The sequence below is a fragment of the Cheilinus undulatus genome, linkage group 10 (genome assembly GCF_018320785.1).
Source record: "Cheilinus undulatus linkage group 10, ASM1832078v1, whole genome shotgun sequence".
Taxonomy (NCBI): domain Eukaryota; kingdom Metazoa; phylum Chordata; class Actinopteri; order Labriformes; family Labridae; genus Cheilinus; species Cheilinus undulatus.
The window spans coordinates 36,629,809-36,641,100 of record NC_054874.1 but is presented as its reverse complement, the minus strand read 5'-3'; the positions used below and the strand labels follow the sequence as shown (position 1 = coordinate 36,641,100).

At 42.0% G+C, this 11,292-nt stretch overlaps 1 pseudogene; it reads left to right on the top strand.

Moving 5' to 3' along the window:
• Positions 1-1,597: 1,597 nt before the first annotated feature.
• On the top strand, positions 1,598-2,967 carry LOC121516139 (annotated as a pseudogene).
• The last annotated feature ends 8,325 nt before the right edge of the window (positions 2,968-11,292 follow it).

Sequence of the window (11,292 nt, the reverse complement as noted above, 5' to 3'; positions counted from 1 at the left end):
CAGAGCACTTCCGGGTTCCAGGACGCAAGACCGACGCAGCCTCGATGACGTCACCATGCACACCACCAACGAGGACGCCAGGCGGACAGTGCCCTCCGCTGGAGACCCAGAGGCTTCTTCCAACTTTCAAGCCGCCCAAATCACTGAACCTCTTCCTTCTTTCACTCTCCCTCCCCAGCTACTTCAGTCAACCCTTCCACAAACTTCCCTTCATCCTAACATCCCCCCTTTTCCTACTTGCCTTCTTCATCCTTTCTCGCCCCCTCTGGCCCTGTTACAACCTTACCTGAGCTTCCCAACACTCAAACCTCTCTCACCTTTGCTACAGGAGCTGCCACCTTGAACCCCTCAGCTCCCCCTTTGCTTCCTTTTCCACCTTCCCTCCCCCCTCCCTCCCTGCCTTCTTCCTTACACATCAGACATTAATTATCCTGCCTGTAACCCTCTTCCTCTCTCCTCAGCATTTTGGCCCACTGGAGCAACCAGTATTTCACACCTTCTTCCACTGAACAACTTCACCTTAGCCACCTCCCTTCCTCCAGTTCGCCCAGTCACGTCCTCTCAACCATCACCCGTTTCAATCACACTGAGGCAGCAGATTCTCACTGGTAATTATGATGACCACGTGCTTCTTCTTCACCCCTCCACCACTAACCCTCACATTCCATGGGAAGTGCTAACTCCATTTGGACCCCTCGCCCTTAAAGACCCTCTTCCCTCCAAATAAAAAGCACTTACTGCAGTGGAGTTTGCTTATGCATTTGGTCATTATAAGGATTTCATTTGCTCTGCCTTCCCCGATCGTCGATCTGAACTTGATGATTACATGTCCATTGTTCTGGACCTAGCCTTACGTTTTGGGGGTAGCGCTTTTTACACATATCATACACTTTTCGCTTCTCAGGCCGCTGGCCACTTACAGCAGTACAATCAGAGCACTTACTGGGGAACCCTTGATCATGAGTTATACTGTCGTGTTTTTGCTGCCACCTCATCCCTTAACTACCACCTCTGTTGTGCCCCTTCACATCCCGCCACTTGTTGCACAATTGTCTCTTCTCTCCCTCTCAATTCCTCTACTAACAACCAAGCACCTTCCTTCAATCTAAGACTTTCTTCCAAAGCTCCACCAGCATCCATCACACCAAAATCCACCATCTCCAAGACGGCCTCCATCGGTCCAATCAAGAAAGGAGTGGACAAGAGAGGAAGACCACTTCTTTTCCAAGGGGGAAGAATGATCTGCAACAACTTCAGTGAACTAGGTTGCAACTGATCCAGCTGCCGCCTCCTTCACACCTGTTCTTTCTGTGGCGGGGCCCATTCCAGACCAACATGCCCCCATAATCCAAAAAAAAAAACGTAATCTATGTGAGTACATTGACACCGCCATTAAAATTCACAATCTTGAACTAGCCTTACAAAACCACCCTGATCGTTCATTCATCAAGTACCTCATCAATGGCCTCACACATGGTTTCCATCCAGGACTTCACATCACTCCAGATTCCTCCTTCATTTGTGAAAATCTGCAATCGGCTGTGGCCGAGCCTGACACAGTAGATGAACTCCTCGAGAAGAAGTCAAAGAAAAATTCATGATCAGCCCATTTTCCCATCCCCCCTTCCCCACCTTCAGAATAAGCCCCATCAGCATTGCCACTCGAAAATACTCAGGAAAAAAGAGACTCATAATCGACCTTTCATCTCCTCATGGCTCCTCCATCCACAGCATCAACAGTTTAATACCAAGTCTTGACTTCTCCATGCATTATTCCACCATTGATCATGCCATCTCCCTCATCCGCCTTGCTGGCCAAGGAGCCTGGCTGTCTAAAGCAGACATTACCAGTGCCTTCAAAGTGCTTCCCATTCACCCTGACTTCTGGCACCTCTTTGGAGTGAGATGGAAAGGAGTCTACTACTTTGCCATTCGTCTGACTTTCGGGTGCAAAAGCAGCCCAAAAATCTTTGATTCCCTTTCAGAAGCTCTGTGCTGGATTCTCATAAACAAGCACAAACTCCCCTATGTCATTCACCTCCTTGACGACTTTCTTACTGTTACACCACCTTCTTCTCCTCCTTTTCATGGTCTTAACGTGCTCTCCTCCTCTTTCAAAGAACTGGGTGTCCCCCTTTCATTATGAGAAAACTCAAGGCCCCAGCACTTCCCTAGAGTTCCTAGGCATCACTCTTGACTCAGTCTCATTTCAGGCTTCTCTGCCCTTGGAGAAAATCCACAGAATTTCCTTACTGATCTCAAACTTCACCCTGGCTAACAGATGCACCAAACGCCAGCTCCTCTCTCTACTAGGCCATCTCAACTACGCCATTCGCATCATTCCCCAAGGTCGATCCTTCTTATCGCATCTCCTCGCCATTGCGGCAACCATCCCATCCCTTCATGGTAACATCTCACTTGACAAATCTTGCAAAATGGAACTTAAACTTTAGCAGCAGTTCCTTTCATCTTGGAACGGAATCTCCTTTTTCTACGACTACATCTCAAAGCCTGAGGACATTCAACTCTTCACTGATGCAGCTCCCTCCATCGGCTTCGGCGGCTACTTCAACGGCAAGTGGTTTTCCACCGAATGGCCTCCAGAGTTCTCGGCCTTCACCTCATCTTCTGGGATTCAGGAAATGTACCCGGTCATCATCGCAGCCATCCTTTGGGGGCAACAATGGTCAAAAAAGACCATAGCCATCTATTCAGACAACCAAGCCGTTGTAGACATCATTAACAAGAGAAGGTCACAGTCTTGAGATCATGCAGTTCATGCGGAAGCTTACTCTGATTTCCATCCAACACCAATTCATCTTGAAAGCCTTCCACATTCCTGGCCACTGTAATGCCATTGCCAATTCTCTGTCTCGTTTCTCATTTCAGAAATACAAGCTATTAGCTCCAGACTCAGATCCTTACCCAACACCAATCCCTCAGTTTTCGGACACCATCTTCAACTGAATCCCAAAATGGAACATCTGGTTAACATCTCACAAGACGCCATTATCAACAGCATTGCCCCAAAATCACTCTCATCCTACTTCACCGGATGGAACTGCTTCAAGGCTTTTCACACTTCTCTAAATCTTCCATTTCCTTCCCTAGACGTTCTGACATTCTCTCTCTTTATCTCTTATGCCCATTCCATCCAGAACATCAAAGCAACTACAACCAAAGTCTATCTAAACGGCATCAACTTCTTCATCAAACTAGCCACAGGATCACCCTGCACAGCTCTGTCCCACACACATCGGCATGCTTATCAAAGGCCTCCGCAAGACAGAGCCCCGTCCTGAAGCCAGAAGACTTCCTTTCACTTCCGATCTCCTAGCCCGCTGCATTCATACTCTTAGATCCGGCTATACATCTCCTGCCATAATCCCTAAAAAAACCCTAGAAGCAATGCTCCTCCTGGCATTCTTCGGCTTCCTACGTTGCTCAGAGTTCACTACCTCTTCCATAAATTTTAACCCTTCTCATCATGCTACTCTGTCTGACATTACCTTCCTCTCATCCGACTCACTTGTCTTTCACCTCAAACACAGCACGACAGACCAATCCGGACACCCTCAACCCATATACATCTTCTGACAAGATTCACACCTGAGCCCATTTGAACCCATCCGCGATTATATCAACTCGAGGCTAAACCCTCATACGTCACCCAATGAACCTCTGTTCATATCCGAGACAGGTCAAGTAGCCACCCGTTTCTGGTTTCAATGCAATCTCAGTCAAATCCTCTTCAAATCTGGAATACCTTCAAACCTGTACTCTGGTCATTCACTGCGTATCGGAGCCGCCTCTACAGCCTCTAAACAAGGCATACCAGACCACATCATCAAGACACCCGGTCGCTGTTCCTCCTCAGCCTACCTCATCTACATCTGCAACAACCTGAACGACCTAAGAAATGCTCATATGCTCATGTCATCTTGGGGTACTTCTTGGGGCTCTTATCCATAGAGCTAGAAGAGACGGACCTCCACACAGAGTCTCCAACCCGCTGAATCCTGAGACTCCACATATCAAAACCATCCCTCCATCCTTTCCCTCACTCTCCTTTCACTGCTGTTTGGCCTCATCCCATGACCTTTCACCCCTCTTTCATCTCTCTATCCTTTTCCTTCACTTCCTTTTCGCTGCCATTTGGCCTCATCCCCGCCCCCCCACCACCTTTTCATTCATTAATCCGTTCCTACAATTTGATCACTTGATAAACTTTCAAAATGCATTCCTGCCTAAGTGGTCCTTGTTAGTGAATTGGTGCTAAAAGTAGAAAAAAGACGGACAGACGGACCAACATTTCAAAAATGTAAAAATTGCAGCAAAGTTTTTTTTCTTCCATGATTAAATTCAAAAAAGTGAAACTTTCGCATAATCTGCTTTTACTATGCATAAAGTGAAAAATTTCAGGCCACTCTGATCACAGTTTGCAGCTATGATTTTTTTAATTTTTTTTTGTTTTTTAATCAAGTATCTCAGAACACAACAACACGACATAAGACCAATAAAGAAATGCTTTATAATACAGGAATGGAGTTGGGTTGTTGGCAAGTTGGCTGGCTACATTACACAGTAATACCACAGACAGGAAACCAGTTACTAGCAGTGTTTCCGCTAGACTTTTTTGTCCCCGGTCAAAATGACCGGCAGTCCTCAAGAATTCTGGCCATTTAGAACAACTACCGGACATTTGCTTTAACACTGTTTTGCTGCATTAACAGCAGCAAAACGCATAAATCTGGTATTCTGTGATACATTGATACACAAGTCTGCGCTAAACGGGAGACAGGACACGTTTTTATTTCCAGACCTGACAAAAAGTTCATCATGAATGTCCAAAATAATTGAATGCTGCTGCTAGAAACCTGTGCAGTTTCTGTGAGGAGAATGCAGTTTATTTAGCTAGTGTATGCGCTCAGACTTGCTCATAGTATCGCTATTTGTGACTCTGTAACTTTGATTCAATCATGTCTCGTTCTTATTTCACCGTCTGTGAGTCACACACCCATCAGCTGTTGGATGTGCGGATCAAAAGCTTAACATGTGCAGCGTGACGGGCTGTTGCATACTGCAGCAGTAAACTTAGCAAAACAAACTCAGTTTGAGCACCATAGAGTCCATTGTTAGCTCCTAAAACCAAAGTTCTAGCCCCAGTCAAATGCCCCATGCTTGTTGTCTGACAGCAGACAGAGGAAAGACACACACTCGCTCATCAACGCACACACGTTAGCCCACACATTAGCCCATACGCTCATCTGTGCATCATGTCCAACACTGTCAAAGCTCTGAGAAAAAATATAAACACACAAAACTATGAATAAATCTATTTCTCTAAATTACAGGAAACGTCTTATTGACAGAAAGATTTCTTTTGAGTGTTTTGAATATGGATGTACTTAGAGGATGAGAAATATTTTAATTTTACTAATGCAGCTCTTTATATTTCAGTCTGTTGTAAGCAGTTTTTAAAGTACTTTCAAAATAATCTAAATGCTTTTATTATTGTAATTTTAGCAATGCATGCATAATTTAAAGATGTCGTAGACTATTAAGATGAAAGGTCTGATTTGAAGAGTATTAAAATGTACAGTTTGAGTCAGAGTTAGACAAGACAAACTGTGCATAAGCATTGATTCAGTACAAGAGGATCAGTTTAAACATTTCTGAATAGACCTGAATTGCTTTGAGATCATGACTTTAAGCTGTATAAAGGACATAATTTCTGCTCATGTATTTTTTTCCCCCAAATTTGAAAAAAAAAAGTGCAAAATCTCATCTCGTCTCGTCTCGTGAGATACGAGTCTAGTCACACCCATAGTAGTTTGTCGCTGTGAGCAGGTGCCAAGTCCTGCTTAAGAAGGACATCAGTATCACTTAATGCTTGTCAGCAGCCAGAGGCATGAAGTGCTCTAAAATCTCCTGCTAGATTTTCCTGGCTGTGTTGACTCTGGTCTTGATAAAACACAGATTATGTAAGGGCATTGTGCCCTACAGGAAAAACCACACAGCACATGCCACACAGCATCTGCCACAGTTAATGCATTTCACAATAAAACATCATGTACAGACAGTCAGTTATATCAAATCATAATACTCAATGGACTTAAGCTTGTATAGTTCCTTTCACACCTACCCATTCACACCAATTAACTCCACATTCATACACTGACGACAGAGGTTGCTTTAGAGAATTTGCCATCAAATTAGCCAATACCATTCAAATGCATCCATATTTACATACCAGCAATGAAGCAGTGGGAGTGATTTGGATTGGGTGTCTTGCAGGGACACATCAGCATGTGACTGCAGGAGCTGTCAACTGTGAAATGACTGACTCTACCTTCTGAGCCACAATAGCCCTAATATCAACATTAGATAAAAACAGGAAAAATGCAACAAATCAACTTTGGCAAGTCAGAGTAACTTGTTCTCTTTAGTGTTTTTTTTTTTTTTTCTACAGGCTAAACGCCCAACTCCAACTACATTGGGCTGTTTTGCAGCCTGCTTTAGAAATGTTGTTCCAGAGGGCAATATGAGTGATACTGTTATTAGTTACACTGTATCTGTTACAATGTGATCAGCAAGCAGTTTCTGAAGCAATGCAAGACTGTTAAGATGAGTTCTAGAGGAATGGAGCAAATTCTGGCCTTATTTTTTTTTCTTTATTATTATTATTATTATTATTATTATTATTATTATTATTTACCTTTTATCTCTGGGATTAAGAAATGTACATGGACTTTTTCAAGGAATGCAGCTTTGAATGACTATATTTACATTTCTGACTACAATCAGACACATTCATTTGCTTGGGTTTGTGTTTTTGTAGTTTCAATACGCAGTCCGACCTCTGTTCCACTTGATGCAAAGTCACTTTAAGATTTTCTGTATTGTTTATTGTCTTTCTCTGGTCTACTTGGCATGTGTCTCACCCACTGGACTGAAATACACCCACTCAGCAAAAACACTTATTGTGTGAAATTTCTTCAGTGTGCAGGATATCTGCAGAAACCCTTATTCTAATTCATGTAATCCTCAGAGATGGCACAGGCCCAGCATGCAGCCATTCAGAATGCACCAGTGCCCTCAAAAGCCTGCTCAGTCCCCCAACACAGACAGTAAGGGCCTCCGGGTAATTTCACACTCTGTTATGATTTTGTTCAGAAATAATATGAAGAGAGAAGTTCAGGCTGACTTCAGAGAAAGAAAGAAAAAGCAGACTGGCAGTGCTGAAATTTTACTTAAAATAAGTCTAGCTTTGATTCCTTGGAAAGACTGCTACCTGTCTTATAAATGCAAATGTGTCTGCACATAGTGGAAAAATTATACTGATTATGGCTGTGCTGTAAGAACAAAGCTTTGTTCTTAGTATTAACACCTGGCAGGAGATAAGCAGCCACTCTGCTGAATCTAATGAAGCCACAGAAATGGCATCTTTGGAGTATAAGCCCATTGCTATAATGCCTGTTCCATGATGGCAAGAGGAATGAACAAACGGCATTTGAAGGAAAGTACCTGGCAAACGCAAGCTCTTTAATGTCTCCTTAATGTGTTTCTTTGGTACATTTGGCTGCAGGGCATCACAAGGTGACACATGTATACAATAATGGCAGGCTTAAAGAAGCAAAGGACCATATAATAGCTTCCATGACCATAAAACTTTAATAGGCACACATCACTAATGCTGTTAAACCTGCTGCCTGGTTTCCTCTTGCCCCAAGACCACCAGACTTAGATTACATTTCTAAACTAGATTGATTTACGCAGACATGAACAATGGTTTTAATGTGATGATGCATCATGGGAGACTGTGCTATCACAGTGGTGGTGAGAAGGATGATTGTCGTCACAATTACGTGCCTGGTCTGCGGCTCGCCTGGCAAACAATGCAGAATTACTGCCAAGCAGAGGATGTCAAGGCAACCCTAATGCTCTGTCATTTAAACCAATCTCAATTAAGCCCAGGCTGGACAGGTGCCTGGGAGTTGACTGATTGGTTCTTCCCTTCCCCTCTCTGTTGGTGTGCTGATTGAGGAATTTTCACTACTGGGAAAACTGAGGATGTTAAGGAGCTCTAAATGGAGTTTTTCTGTGTTGCTCAATGAAAGACACAGTTACCAAGTCTTTACTGTAGGAGTCAAGACCTCCCTGTTGTGATAATTGCCTCACTCAGTGCTTAACTTTCTTATGTAAATGCTGATGTGCTATTTTAGTGGATGTTACCTTGAATAATAGCAAAATAACATCAAACTTTCTATAACTTAACTACCAGTCATTTTCCTTCACTGTTATTAACCGTAAGTATTACTGTTATACAACATACTGCACCACCTGTTTCAAATGCTATGCAACCATTGAATGGTCCATTATCAAAGGCATTAAGGTGCTTCACACTGGGCAAACTGCTCCAACCATTAGGTCATAAGGTGTGTGATCAATGGTTATTATGAACACAGCTGTAGCAACGTCTACAATAAGGTCCTGTGTCCAGGAACAGTAGTTGCTGTGCATGCAGCACCCACAACCTGAAATTTACAGAAGCAGTTATTTGTGCTTAGAATTGATTTTATTCAGCAAAATCCTACAAAGAAAAAGTAGAGACAATCGAGTGGAACTGTAGCAGCTTTAGATCTGGATATTAAAACCTTAAACAGGGGGAAACATGGGTAAGCATTCCCTTAGTTTATTCTATTGCACTCTGGCTAAAAATGCTGAAATCAGACGTTCAGCTCCATGTCAGCTGTAAGGCTCTTTATTTAGGCATCAGCAAGCATGATATCCACAGCCTGCATTATATATTTAAAATACTGTTGACAGGCTTTAAATAAGTATCAAGAAAAGTGGCTTTACACTTTACATTTGTCCTTTCTACCCTTGCAACCTGTGAGTTTTAAAGTTGATATAATATCATTGCTAATTATAGAGATTCCCACTAATTGACTTTTGGCAATATCAGGTAAGACAACATTTCAAATCTAATTTTCACAGATACTGCTATCTATACTCATGTACATGCAGAGTTGGCCCACCCTTATGACACTCTGTATTCTTAAATATGTGGAATGAGATTTGTGTCAAAAAGATTCAAACAAAACTTTTTTAGTATCAAACAAAAATTGGCATTTGAGAACAAACAAATGTGATCCAAGCAAAAAAAAGTTCACACTGAGGGTAAAATTTCAAAATTGCAAACAAATAATTGGTCTTTACATTTTGAACATCTCTCTTTTTGTTTACAGTTCAATTTTTTTTCTCTCTCGCTGATGAGACTTTTGCTCTCGCTTCTCTGTTTTGCATTTGCGCTCCACGGGAATCATCGGTCACCTTGGACTGATACGAAATTTCGCATAAAATCGAACATTCCAGCCCGTCAAAATGATGGAGAGCCTTTAAAATTCTCCGTCATCCTTCAAAAAAGTCTGTCAATGGCGGAGAATAATTGGGTAATTCAGTTAACGCGACCTCTGGTTTAGGCTGTAAGGCTGTAAAATAGCAGCCCAGTGATAAAGAGCCCATTGAGGACACAGAGAGGGGTTCATAGCGTTTTTTTCCCCAGAAAATCATTTTTTTAAAAGATACCAGACGGACATCAATAACTATGTATCAACCGGGAACCAAACCCCGATCTCCCAAATGACAGACAGCTACATTACCACTGAGCTAATGGACAAGCTGGTGACTTCCGCATTATTTACGGATAAAGCAAAGATGACACTTGAAGTAGCTGGAAAAGTTGATAAAACACATATGTGTACGAAACAATACAACATCTACGACTGCACTGACAGATAAACCTGTTTAATCAATAGTTATATTTAATAAAACATCAATGATTCAGTCAAACTGATGCAAAAACGATAGTCCACTGTTTTCCTTAAATTTCCCCGGACGTGAGCTGAACAACAACTTCCGGACCATCTGGAGTGACTGAACCATCACTCAAAAACTCGCTGGCCAATAGGGATATGCCCCAGAAAAGCCCGCCCACATGTGACATTTGTGTCAAAACGCAAGCAAAAACTCAAGGAACGCAAACAAAGGATTGTAGAGCGCAAATGCAAAACAGAGAAGCGAGAGCAAAAGTCTCATCAGCGAGAGAGAAGAAAATTGAATTGTAAACAAAAAGAGAGATGTTCAAAACGTAAAGACTAATTATTTGTTTGCAGTTTTGAAATTTTACTCTCAATTTGAACTTTTGTTTTTGCTTGGATCACATTTGTTTGTTCTCAAATGCTAATTTTTTGTTTGATACTGATAAAGTTTTGTTTGAATCTTTCTGACACAAATCTCATTCCATATGAATACAGTTATTCAGCAATGAAAACCAAAGAACAGTAAAACCGAGCTTCATCTGCCTTTTTGAGAACCATAGCCGGTATAAACAGTAAGCTATCAGTAAAAATAGCTGAAAGTAACTAAAGCACATTCTTTTCAAGTCCAAAAGAGTCAAACAAAAATATAGCCATGGCAACGATAGTAAACAGGAATCTTAAAGTTAGATTGACGTCAGAAATGGAGGAACAGACTCTTGTTTTGTTGCAACAAAACAAAGTGTACTGTGACAAATACCACAGACGAACTGACATGGAAGGGAGTTAGAGCAAAATTGCAACCTCAGTGGATGTAGCATATAGCTAGCAGCTAGTCACATTAGCTTAGTTACTTAAATTACGTTTGACTGTGTGAGATTTGGTGTTTTGAGAGGCGAGGTCAAGCCGAAACTCTGGAAGTCTGTGCACAAAATCTGTTCATGTGTGGTATGGTGTTTATTCTCTCATTCTGCATTACACACCCATATTAATGTAGCACCTCTGCTCCCAACCTGATTGCACTGATGAGACATCTTCTAGGTTCAAAAGGAGTCAGGACCTTAAATGACAAAAAGCAGTTGGGGTTTGACAAATCTAATGCCTTTTTCAGCATAGATAAACATTAATAAAAATGCTGTTGGAACAATATTAACAAAACAGAGCTTTCTTTAAAGTAAAAGGAAAAAAATAAATAAATTGTGCCCTATGAGCTAGACTTGAACATTCCTCTGTCAGGAGGGGTTTTACAAAGTTCGAAGCGCACAGAGTTCAGTTCTGGTTTGAGGAATCCAGATGTTTGTACGTGTTCAGTTTCTGTCTTTTAGTACCCGGGTAGGTTAGTAATGTGTGTGTCTTATCTGGATCTGAATAAGTGAATCAAGCATTTTCTAAATCCTCCGGGGCAGGTCATACAGCTGGCAACACCGTGTCCTTGACTGTCCTTAGTCTCGCTGAGCTGAGCTCCCTATCA